The sequence below is a fragment of the Plecotus auritus genome, assembly GCF_963455305.1.
Source record: "Plecotus auritus genome assembly, chromosome: 3".
Lineage (NCBI taxonomy): Eukaryota > Metazoa > Chordata > Mammalia > Chiroptera > Vespertilionidae > Plecotus > Plecotus auritus.
In genome coordinates, this window is record NC_137772.1 from 193,394,011 (window position 1) to 193,407,733 (window position 13,723).

The following is a 13,723-nucleotide window of genomic DNA, read 5'->3' on the forward strand; positions in this document are numbered from 1 at the left end:
GTTGCTTGAAAATGAGCAGAAATTGCAGTTATTAAGATTCTGGAGTTCTATGTCCCCCTGCCCCCCAAACACACACACACACACACACACACACACACACACACACACACGCACACAAAACCCTCCACACCTTTTGGATCAAAGGGTATAGAGAATACTATTCTTCAACTTTAAATCTGTTTCAATCCCATAAGGTAAATCACATAACTTTATTCTATGTCAATAAATTAAAGTTATGTGGTTTACTTCATGTTTATTCTCAAATATAGTTTAAAAGCTGAGAGTAATTTATATCAGAAATTATCCAGAGTCAAATCCCATCTCTGTATGACTTTGCTAGGAAAGGACTCTCTTGGAACCTCACTTTAGATGTAGGTCTGCATTCCTTGCCCTACCACACTCTCTCCAACCCTGTGGTTCTTTTGACTTTTATTCTCAAATCTATAGCTTGTATGAGTATATTAGTTAATAAGTAATTATTCATAAATGATCCAATTTCAGATGTTAGTATGTCATGAGATACACTTCACAATTTAAAACACAGTCTTTAATCAGGTCCTTGAACTTAAACCGGAAATGACTTGTATGTTTTTGATGTTGTTATTCTGGAAGTTGACCTCATAGCAGCCATTGTTCTCAAATGTGCTCTGAAACTGAAAAGAAACCTGCATCCAGATTCATTATTGGTTGATACCCTTTAGTGAAAGCAGGTTAAAAGTTCCTGAGAAGCGTTCTGTGAATTGTCTTTTCTGAATTACTTTCTTAGTACTTTACTTTTGGGCCTCATTTGTAGAGGAAGGAAATAGAACAAGAACAAGAGGAATATAAGAATATTATTCCCTTCAAGTGTTCTGATTCTGTACCTAATTCTACTGGCTTCCTTTGATTAGACTTATGTTTCCAATACACAGGGGCTATTCCTTATTCATATTAGGTCCATATTCAGGTGCAATGCCCATGGAAGACATCCAGTAGACAGTCACTGAATGACTAAACCACTCAGATACATTTTTAGTTATAGCCGAATTGAACAAGAACTAAATTTCACTACCTTGAGTAAATGCCAGCTTATACCTAGATATCTTTGACAGTGGTTCATTGGAAACAAGATGGACTTTAACTCCTTTGTTAGAAGCTTTTAAAATGTGCCTCTTAATGGCAGATTAGCAAGTGAATATTCCAAGTTGCCATGCTCTCATGGTATTAGAGAATAAAAACTTTTTTAAGGTAAAGATAATGTAACATGCAATGGTCAGATCCAACATTAATGGCACTCTAGTCATAATGCTTGGAGATGAATCTGTTGAATTCTGTAAATAATTAATTCTGTAAGCAATACTATTTTTTAGTATTTGTTTTTATTACACTGATGTTGAGGGAAAGAGTGATCAACCTTCTCTCACACTATCATGGCCTATTTACCTTGTTAAACGTTAACATTTTACAGGAAATTGTGGTTCATTGGAACTGCCTCACCATAGACTTCTGTTATACAAGGAATGGTGTGTGTTGGACTATAAAACAGAATATTAAGATAAGAAAATTTTTTTCTTGAAAGTACATTATTCTCAGGTGGGAGGTTGAAGTTGGGAGAGTTGGATCCTCGCTTGAATTCAGTTATTTATTTATGATGTGACTTAAGGTCAGTTTCATAACCTTTTCATGTCTCTGTTTTCTCCATATATTATGATAATAATAATAATCTATGCTGTCTGTTTCATATAGTTGTGAGGATAAAATGAAATAATAAATGTGAAGCACTTTAAGGCTTTCAAAGGTATTACTATCCACTGTCATTTTTATTGGAAGGCCTGGCTTAGAAAACACATTTCAGTTTCTTGCCTTGGCAACAGATCTTCAGAGAGCAGTAAACCCATCAGGGCTCAAGTGCAAGAGGAGCTATGTGTATGTTTCATTTCCCTGCCTAGTCCTGTGTGCGGTGGGGGAAAGAGAAGGGTACAGAGTTACTCCCACTCTATGTGTCTGCTCTACACATCGGTACGATTCATCCAGATATTTTCCCTCTATTTAGAGCATGAAAACTTTGACATCATTTTCACTGTGGGCAGGGAATCTCAGTAGATATCATTATTTCCAAAGAGCTTGTGTCAGTTTTTTCCGTTCTTTCACATCACCCAATACATTCTACAACTGACCAAGTTATCAAACGACACAAGTACGTCTACATTTAGAGGGTTCAGTTGCATTATTACTGGCACTGAGATTTTAAAACACACTTTTGGTTTTAGAAGCGTAGCAGTACAAAGAGTTCCCATATAACCCCAACATGGTTTCCTCTATTATTAATATCTTACATTAATATGGCATATTACTTACATTACAGTTAAGGAAAAAATAATATCAATAATTATTGATATTATTAACTAAAGCCTATACTTTGATTCTTTAGTTTTTCTTTAATATCCTTTTTTTTCTGTTGTAGGATTCTATCCAGAATAACACATTACTTTAATAATATATCTTCTTAGGCTTCTCTTGACTATGACTGTTTCTTAGACATCCTTTGTTTTTGATGATCTTGATAAGTTTGAGTATTACTGGCACTGACTTTTAAACAGAGATTTTAAGCCTTCTCAGTGGAATAAAATGATAATAGACCCCCTCCCCCCACACACACAAATAAAACCCCATAGTGTAAAGAAGGGTATCATTTAGAGGAAGCTGTAAGTAGGCACACCTCACAAAGTCCCAGCAAGGAGTCCTAACAAAAGATGGGATTCCTTCAGGCCACCATGCCTTTTTGGCAAATCAACTAAAAAGTAGATAAAGGGATTAAAAAAACAGGAAAAACCTTGTTACATTATCAATTTTACTCAAGACAATTAAAATATTTTACTTAATGAAGTAGAAGAGGGAAAGAAGTCATCAAAAGGTTTGAATAGTACAAAAAGGGGCCACATGCTAACCTAACTCAGGAAAGGCCTGGGTGGCGGCTTTGCAAACTCCAGACATAAAGTAACCACAGAGGATGGTCTGAAATTAAAGCCTTTTAGTTAAAAAGCAGTTTTTAGTGGGTAGTCATGTCTTAGGCCAGTATCTTCCCTGACAAAGATCAACTTCCATCTTTACTGAGCCTATTATCTTTTTCTATCTAAGATATCATAGCTGTGGAATGTCAGGGTACTTGTAACTTCCCTTTTTCGGGACCCCTCAGGGCACAACCACTGAGGCCCGGGCACAGACCATAGATTCCCTCATTGTTATTGTTGTCTTGTTAATTGTCTATCATTTTATTTTTTATCCAATCCCAGAGGTTTCCCCACTGGGCTTTTTCCCACCTCCCCGATCAGTGGATTTCATGTTACCCACTTACGTCTCCTCCTTTGATTGTAATGTATAAAACAAGGTGAAAAACTGTCTTTGTCCAGAGCATTATCTCAGTACAGTTGAGATTCTGCTTCCTGGCAATTGTCAACAGTTTGGCTCAAATAAACTCACAAAAATTCTTTACAGGTTGAATGTTTCTTACTTTAACAGTATTCATATATATTAGAATTTTATTTCAATGTATTATTTCCTAAAACAGTTTTTTAATGTACTCATAAAACTTTACATCTTAAACCCAACACCCGAGACCTTGTGTAGAGCAATAAACTACACGATTTTACAGCCTATTCTTTCATAAAAGGCCAATTTTCGTCAGAAGTATCAAGAACAAAATACATAAGTATTACTTGTAGACTCCAAGAAGTGATTCAGTTATGGTAACGTTGTTTAGCATCACTTGCCAGTGACAAGATGGCTTTAAGTGTTTATTATAACCCTGAGTCTCTGTTTCTATTAATACTTGAGGGGATTAAGTCATTGACTTTTCAAGCAACTTCATCAAAGTCTATAAAATGATTACTTTTCATCATTTCACAATCATTGCTGGTCTTGCCCCCTATGGCCTAGAACCAGTCCTTCACTTTTTTACAGGTGTTCAGTTTTACTAAACTTCCTGAGATAGATGTGCCATGGTATACAATTTATTTTCCTTTAGGCAAGATATTCCTATGGGGGAAAATGTATCTTTGCTTCACACCAAGAGGATGAAACTTTTCAGGGACTTTTAAATCAGGGGGGAATGAGGCTAGACAATCAATCAGAAGGCATTTATTTCTTTTATTACCTGACATTTAGGTCCCAACATCAACAGCTCTTTCAGTTGTTGAGTTTTCGTTGGTACTGATACTATGAAGCTAACAGGCTAACATGAAGGAGAGACAGATGGTAGTCCTTCCTTCCTCTTTTCACTAGTTGGAGTTTAAGGATTTCATTATGACCAAAAATTGGGTGAGAGTGTGTATCTGCTTATAGTTCTTGCTTTAACCAAAGTTGTTTATATCTTATCTCCTCAAAGCAATTAATTGGAGTGAAGACATTGGGTTCCTAATTTGACAAATGCGTTCTGAACATGTAGTGACTTGCTAGCTCATAATTTACCGTAAAATAAAATTCTGCGAGGAGTGTGAAACAGCAAGTCCTCACAATGGTGTGAGGCAAAGCATTTTCTCATGCCACGAAGGAAAACTGTGCAGGGAAGGTAGACTGAGTTCCATTATGTACTTTTAGCATGAGTGTTAATTGCAGTGGACAGCCTTGGATTTGAATGTGATTCCAGTATTTATCAGAGCTTCATACATCCATCCTTCTGTCCCTTCATTAGTCCCTTATCCCTTTGTTCTTCTTTATGGTTATATTAGTCAATTTAATCTGCTTTGGTTACTATTCTACTTCAAAGGACTTTTGTACATCGTCACTTTTTGACTCTATTTCTAACATTCAGAGCCAAAATTTTGCCTGAGAAATTTTTTTTTTTTTTTTTAACCAGGCACCAGCATGTGACTCTAGTGAACATTGCTTTGGGGATGGGTGTGGGAGGGCTGTTCAGGACAATCATGATTAGTATAGTAAAGTACTCTGGCAAAGGCTACAGTAGGAAGAGTAGGTTCCTACACCCTTCCCAGAAAGCCTGCTTAGGTGCTGCCACAGGCTGGAAAAATTTCCATGTAAGAGCTCGATTCAAGTCATGGTTACAGATCAGTTGCCTTGGGTTTTACCACAAATGTAAATAAGAGAACCCACCATACAGAGCCATCTGTAATTTCCCCATTAGCTAGTCCCTTCACTCCAAGTGCACACAAGCCAGAATGAATGGCTACCACCCAGGCAGTAACCCTGGCATGAAGAGAGAAAGAAAGAAAGAAAGAGATGTTAGGTTTATTGTTTATTGGTTTGTGTGTCTATCTTGGATGGCTTAGGGCTGAAAAGAATAGGGGTAAGCTCCTCTTACCTCTGGTTTTAAATGCAGCAGCTCTTTTGGTGTTTTTTTATTTTTAAAATCTTTTTTTTTTGAGGGAGCATTAGCATTTTTAGCCGTATGTTTTAGAAACCTGGTGCTAATGGTTAAGTTAAAATGTATATAAAGGAATATTAGAGTATCAAGCTACCAGTAAGTTAGTTAATGAGCAATAGACAATAAAAAGGAAATGAGAGAGTTTCTCCATGCCCATGTTGGATATTTATATGGATTTTGGAGCTCTTCATGTGTCTCCAACCCACCCACACGCCACCATTAAAAAATATGGTGTGTGTATCAAATACAGCCTGAGTTTCCATGAAGGCATTCCAAAAGAAACTGAGAGTTGCCCATGTAACCAATTTTTCCCTGAATTTTCCTGTGTAAGTGGAAAAAAAATAGCTGTTCTGGTTTCAGCCACACTCAGCCATACTGGCTTTATACCTGTTTCAAAATTTGCTTGCATAGTACTAATAATCATCTTTAAAGAAAATGCCTCATAAAAAAGGACAACAGGCTAATTTACTTTACAGTAAATAAAAGGAAAATCCTATTACGCATACTATAAAAGCCATCTATCTCTTTCCATTTTTTCTCCCTGAATGTTGACTGCCCAACTCAAGAACACTCTTGGGAAACCACAGGGCAGCATTCCAAGAAGCAATTTTTAAGTTAAGAACTCCATACAAGTTCAACCCCAAATCCGATTCGTTCTAGGTGCCCTGGTTGCTGTGCTTGTCCTGACTATCGATAGAATGTGGAACCTGAAGACAACTGTGCTGTGGTACAAATGGTCGGGGCCGTTGATGGCAACGTGTGTTCTGTGCCATTATTTGTCCACCAAGTATGACAAAGCAGCACACGGATATGCGAAGTCTGCCAGGAACTGCAGGAGGACTTGCGAACCCCAGTGAGCTTTGCTCTTAGGCTTTGTCTCTGTGAGCAGTATGGAGTGAACTGGAATTTAGGTGTCCTTCTACATCACATTGAAAGTTAGAACCCGGCCAGTGTTGCTGGGTGGTTGAGCATTGGTGGTTGAGCTTTGACCTATGAACCAGGAGATCCTGGTTAGGGTACATGCCTGGTTTGTGAGCTCGATCCCCAGAAGGGGGCGTGCAGGAGGCAGCTGATCAATGATTCAATCACATCATTGATGTTTCTATCTTTCACTCCCTCTCCTTTCCTCCCTGAAAATCAATAAAAACTATATATTAATATAATAAAAAAAGTCAGAAAAAGTTTTAGGTGCATTTGTGGGCTTTCACCACCCCCCCCCCCCACACACACACACACAGGCAGAAACTCCAATGTGTGGTTAGAAAAGCCAGAGGGAAAAATCGGCCCCAGATGATCTGGAAGAGAAAGTGAAAACATACATCCCTCTCTATCCATCAGAGCCTTGTTTTCTGTTAAGAGACCTCCTGGTGCCTATCTTTGGGACAGCAAGGAATATGGCCAACTTGTCTCCTGAATATGGGTCAGTGTTAATTGGACAGATGTATATATATATTTTTTCCACTTGACAATTCTGAATTTTACTGAAAGATCCGGAAGCAAGAATTCCTTAAAGCTCCCAGGTATTTGGAAGCCCAAGGGTTTTTAGGGAAGTGAAATTGCCTGCAACCTTAATTGTAGGCCTCTTCTTTTCTCTTTATTCTCTTCTGGCATTCTCTTACTCTTCTGAAGGAGGCAAACTCTGAGGAGGTATTGCTGGGTTTCTGCCAGGCCTGTATGGGATAACTACACAGAAACCCACTCAGCTCCCGGGGAATGGAAGCAGCCCCCTACCCTAAACAGTTTACCAAGTGCCTCTCTCTCCAACAACTCCCCTCTCATTTGACAAATGAGAGTTTGGGGACTTGCCCCTCTTCAGTCTGACATTCAAGTTCATTGTGTGGCTCCGATAGCTAATCAAGTACATTGAAATCTACACGTAGGAGATGATCCTAATTTCTCCATTGGAGACATTTAGGAAAAGGGAGTTGAATTAACTGGAAATCAGAGTGCAAACATCACTGCTCCACTTGCTCCTTAAGAGATTTGGACATCTGGGTTGGCATACAAAGGTCATTTTAGGCTGGAGGGGTTTCACATTATTCCTTTAAGTCAGACCTTCAATGTAAACTATTTTCAACACTTGCCATGAAAAACAAATGACCTTTAGTTACTTGCCCAGAAGACAAATGGCACCTTAACACAATAAATATGGTTTGCTGGGATCTTATCCATTTTGGCTTTAAGTTTCTATTAGAATATTATAAAACTATGCATAGAATCCTTGAAATCCCCGATGGATTACAATTAATTTGTGATACTTTACTTTTTGAATTCTGGGGAGATTTTATGATAATGTTGCTAAATGGCAATCTCCTTGTATCACCCTGTATGTTTCAGAGCACATTTATTTAGAGTGGGTACACTTTAAAGGAGTCTCGCTAAGAGCGGGATTAGGGCTCCAGGAGACATTTTACGTATTAACAATTCTTACTTATGACAGAAAGAAAGATTGAACATTGAACATCTTGAAAATTGAATGCAATATTCTCTAGTCAGAGCTTACTGCAGATTTAGTGATATTGTAGGTCCTTTTGTAACACATTTAGAAGACATGCATTGTATCTGGGAACTTGGCAACTCGTAACAAATAAATAAGAGGACATGATCGCTAGACTAAGTGGCTGAGGAATTTTTTTTCTAACCTTAAGTAAAAGCAAGGATTATAAGTCACTCCTGAATAGATCCGTGATGAATTATTCAGTTATCTGCATTTTTACTTTTTTTAAAAGTCTACTCCCTTGACAGCTTGACAAACTAAAAAATAAATATTTTAGCTTTGCTCCAGGGAAATAGTACGCATTTAGTTTTCCTCTCCTGTGGTAATTGGGAGATAAATGTACTCCCCGATCCTGCCATGGGAGGACAAGAACCAAACTCCTATTATCTTCTGTGCCCCGGGTATGGAATGTACTGGAGTCTAATGTCGTCCCCACTCTAAAACTCTATTGAAAGACACTGGCCGCTATGAACCTGATGAGCCGAGGCATTTGCTCATCTCCTGGCAGCTGCTTCTGTAGTAAAGCAGACATTAGAATTTGTGACGACGGCAACTTATTTGCATGGGATCCTGAACTAAACATTATTGTCTTTCCTTGGGAGCAGTATCTCTAAAAGGAAGATGTTGGTAGTTGTAGAGGTGGGTTTTGTTGCTCTGGAGTTACTTCCTGTCTTAAATGGAATGTTAAGGAGGATTGCCTATATTTTTAAATGAAGAAATAGGCTATGTAAACTATTCAGAGAGATAGTAGGGAAATGTTTGGCTTTTTCTTGCAAATATAATCTCCTCATATACCTGTTTTGTGTCTCTTTCAATAAATAGTCATAAAATAGTCTGTGTTGTTCAGACTTATAGTCTACAGTATTTACTTTTTGATTTTTGTAAAAGAAACTGATCATATTTAGATAATGCAGCTTGAGTTTTAAAAAGTTAAAACTGAAACAAACATGTACATAAACTATATAAAACTACAAAATATATAAAATATTACAAAGAAATATTTAAAATTTTTAAATTTTGTTTTCAGACAAATGAAGCAAGGCATAAATCTTCTTTTGGTTCTAATTCTAGATTTGTAGGAATAACTCATGACTTATTGAATTCATTACTGATGGAGTCTAGGGAGCTAGGCTAGTCAATGATAAAATTGGATCAGCTTTTTTGATCAACTTCTGATTTTAGCAGATACCTGTGGCACAGTAGTTTGTTCAGTGTTGTTTTTTTTTTCTTTCCTAGATGGTATATGCAACTATAACCAGTTTTTATTTATTTTCTTTGGATTCCAAAGCATCATACAAGATGTTTTATATTTCTTTTCTTAATTAAAAATAACAGACGTGGTTGATGAAGGGAATACATTACATGTAATGTATTTAGATATCAGCAAGGAATTTTTTAATGACATTGAAAGCTGTGGCATTAGAGCTAAAGAATGCTGATTACATGAATCCATGGAACAGTGAAAACTTCTAGTGTCTTGCCAGAAGGCTCTGTCCCTGATCATGGTATATGCTTCACTCTCAATAAATGCCCTGCTGGTTGGATGGTCAGATTAGAAGAGCCCTTAGGACTGTAATAAATGAACAGCCTGTCGGTTGATAGTATCAGGGCTCAACCTCATCTAAGCAGGATGGAATAGGTCTATTGTTATCAACTGTGTTGTTGGGATCAACATAAAATCCCTAAACTCAAGGAGATAGTAAAGGAGTGGTTTCCTTGTATTGCAAGGGAAAAGGTTAACGGCTTCAGGGGATTGAGTATAGGTTAACATTGTGGTATTATCAACATTGTTTGGGCTATCCCACAAATTAGTGTGGTGTTGGGTTGCATTAACAAAATTGAACTTCTGTTCAAGAGCTGTAATACTGATACGGAACTGAAACTACTCTGTATGTAACATTCTAGGAGACTTATTTTTAACTACTTTTAAGTCACACCTTAAAAAGGATTATAGGAGAGAGCAACTAGAATGAGGGGACTAGAGGAAGAGACAGAAGAGTGGCTTTCAAATACAAAAGACCTTTGGACCCAAGTGTACTGAGACTTGTTCAGTCATTTTAGGGAGATGAAGAAAAAACCTTTATATGTAACTGCTTCAGATTGGAGTGGGCTTTCATTAGAAATAGTGGACTTCCTGGACACATTCCACAGAGGTTGAATTAATTATGTTAGGATGTTAGAGATGAAAATCATACATTTGGTACCAAGCCACTTCTAAATCTCCTTTAGGTCCTGAGATTCTTGTGTTTCACAGTATTGATTGAAAGGGATATAGTTGGTCAGTCATTGCAGCTATTATATATGTTGCATCTCAAAACATAATTACAAATTTTGAAGGGGCCTTTAGGAAAAAAAATATCAGGGGGCATGTAGTGGGTATGTATAAAATGTAGTGGATGATATGTATAAAATGTAAGAAAGTATTATAATACCTGCTTGGATGACACATGTTTTTGACAGGTAGAGGAAGGAGGACAAGCATTTCAGGGTTGAGAAGAAGGGTGATAAAAACATTTAACCATATTATACAAAGAAGCCTTAGTGTAGGAAAGTATATGATACTAATAGTTACCAATTATTTATACCTATTATATGTCAGACATTTTTTAAATAGGTGCATTAAGATACATTCTTCTAGTCATAAGAAATGGGAAGGGTACTTGTTTATACATTTTACAGATGAAAAACGACGTGCAGAATGGTTGCCACCTAGGGAGCCAAGGGCTGAGTCATGGCAAAGTCTTTCTGGCCCAGTCTGCTCTTTCCATTCTACCACTAAAAAGCCTTTCTAACAATTTGTTTGGACAGTTTTGTACTTTTAATGCCAATTCTGAACTACTCATATCTTAATCTGAACTACCGGTAAAGGTATTTTTTAATACCCTTCAAGATGGAAGTTTTGATTTTGAGGGCTGGAAAAATCTTGGAAACTGTTCATACAATTTGAAGCCAAGAACTCCCCGCCGCCCCCCGCAAATGGTATTTAATTATCTGGCCTATGTTCTCATTATTATTTATTGGGATTTGGTATTCACATTTTGCAGTCTTCATTGTGCTGTGATATATTATTAGTGTTCTGTTGAATAACTTGTGTTACTTCCTTCTAGTATTTCACTTAAACCCATCTCAATTTTTCTTTACAGGCCATTTCCCCAATACCTAAAAGCTCTCATTCCCTTCTCAATCTGTCAGGATCTTATGAATCCTCCTTTAAATTCCAATTCCTAAATCTGCTTTAAATTTTTCTGTCCTTCAGAGTTCCTCACCCTTCTGAATACAAAAGCATTTTTTTTCTCCAGGGGTTTCTAAAATTATTTTCCATAAAGGGCCTTATATTTAACTTTATCATTTGCTTTTTTATTCTACCTCCAAATTTAAAGTTTTTGGTTTTAATCTTATACAAAGCAGTGGGTTGAGAAGAACACATGTTAATTATGGCTATAATTATTTGATGGACAGAATGCTATGCTACTTCACTGGAAATTCAGAAATCTTTTGACACATGATTTTTTTTAAAGGAAAACAAGGACTGCTTGTTATGATGCATGTACAATGATAATTCCCACTGGGACAAAGTAGTTCAATTCTTTTAAGATAATTATTTTACCACAAGGCATTCGTAGTAGTACACACACACACACACACACACACACTCACACACTCACACATACTCACCACACACACATACACATACACGCAAGTGCACACACAACTCCTCTGTAGTCTGAAGGTCTGAAGATGCTCAGCTGTGATTCATTCCTTCCTAGAAGGAAGCAACAAATGGAGTGTTCCTAATTAATATGATTTAAAACATTGTCAGCTAGTATAAGGCAAGGCAATGCTAGATTATCTCCAATAAAGGCATCTTCTTTCTGTAACTCATTTTTAATTCAAGAAAACATGATTCTTGCTCTCAAGAAGTTTATAATCCTTTAAATTGAAATTAAGAAGAGAGGGAAGTCTTTAGTAAAATGCTACTTTCTTAGTAAACCAAATGTAAACAACGGAGACAAGGAGCAAGAAAGATTAATGAGTTGAACAGATTGACTTATGAGCAAAGATTAGAAGAACTAAATATATGTAACTTGACTAAATGAGTCCTATGGTAGGAGACACAATAAATAGCCAAATTTACTCCTGTGTCAGGCTTTAGAGACCAAAGGCTGTCCATACAGGCAGGATGATGTTTACCAATGCTATAAACATTGTACACACATTTCTTGCAGCTCATATACAAACTTGAAATGCAGTGGACAACACAAATAGAATTAATCTCTGCCTTTGTGACGGAATGCACATCTGATTCAGCACACTTTTCTTTTGTAGATAATGAATTATTATTATTTTTTTAAAATTTAGGCAAAACACTGTGAGGACTTCTGTGTTACTTAGAGATAGAACCAATGAAGAAAATGCAAAAGATTGCAAAATGAGTTTTGTGTGGAGTTTAAAGTATGAAAAAGGCTTAGAAAATCAATTTATAGCCAAGTTAGGCTCATTGTGGCCATTTTTTTTTTTTATCACCTGGAAGCTAAATGAATGTGTAGATACTCTGGCTGTTGATCCCATGAGCCTACCACATTACAGTAACATGCCCTATGTGGGCAGATGTCTTTGTTGCAAGAGGCTTGAGAGATTATGGATGATCATTCATGCAGCCTTGAAACAAAGGAGTTTCTTTACTTTAACAAACTGGAATGATGGTAAAATACACAAGTACTCATTTGCTTTTCAGTTTTGACTCAGAAGACTGATCCCAGGATCAGCATCTCATCTGACAGGGAAACTTATATTGTACATTTAAATAACTAAATTAAAGTGACAAAGAATGGGGATGCCCAAAACAAGGTTTAGTTTCTGTGGTGAGTGATTCAGAAAGGCCCATAAGAACTTTCACTGAAAGAGAAAATTGCTGTAGTGCTAAGTCAATTCACCTGGTGTTTTCATGCTCCAGAAAAATTCTACGTGATATTATTCTCTTTTCTTTTGCATAAAAGAAAAAGAATCATTATTTACTTGTATACACAGTTTTATTTTTAAAGATTAGTAAAACCTGATGCTTTGTTGTTGTTTTTGTTAATCTTTATCCAAGGATATTTTATTTTTTCTTTATTGATTAAGGTATTACATATGTGCCCTTATCCCATTGCCTCCCCCCCCACCCCCCAACTCATGCCCTCACCCCCCTGCTGTCTGTGTCCATTGGTTAGGCCCATATGCATGCATACAAGTCCTTTGGTTGATCTCTCTCCCTTACCCCCACTCTCACCTTCCTTCCCTCTGAGGTTTGATGGTCTGATCGATGCTTCTCTGTCTCTGGATCTGTTTTTGTTCATCAGTTTATGTTGTTCATTATATTCCATAAATGAGTGAGATCATGTGATATTTATCTTTCTCTGACTGGCTTATTTTGCTTAGCATAATGTTCTCCAGTTCCATCCATGCTGTTGCAAATGGTAAGAATTCCTTCTTTTTTACCGCAGCATAGTATTCCATTGTGTAGATGTACCACAGGTTTTTAATCCACTCGTCTGCTGATGGGAACTTAGGATGTTTCCACATCTTAGCTATGGTGAATTGTGCTGCTATAAACATAGGGGTGCATATATCCTTTCTGATTTGTGTTTCTAGCTTCTTGGGATATATTCCTAGAAGTGGGATCACTGGGTCAAATGGGAGTTCCATTTTTTATTTTTTGCGAAAACTCCATACTGTTTTCCACAGTGGCTGCACCAGTCTGCATTCCCACCAGCAGTGCGCGAGGGTTCCTTTTTCTCCGCATCCTCGCCAGCACTTGTCATTTGTTGATTTGTTGATGATAGCCATTCTGACAGGTGTGAGATTTTTCCATTGATTTCTAGAGAGAG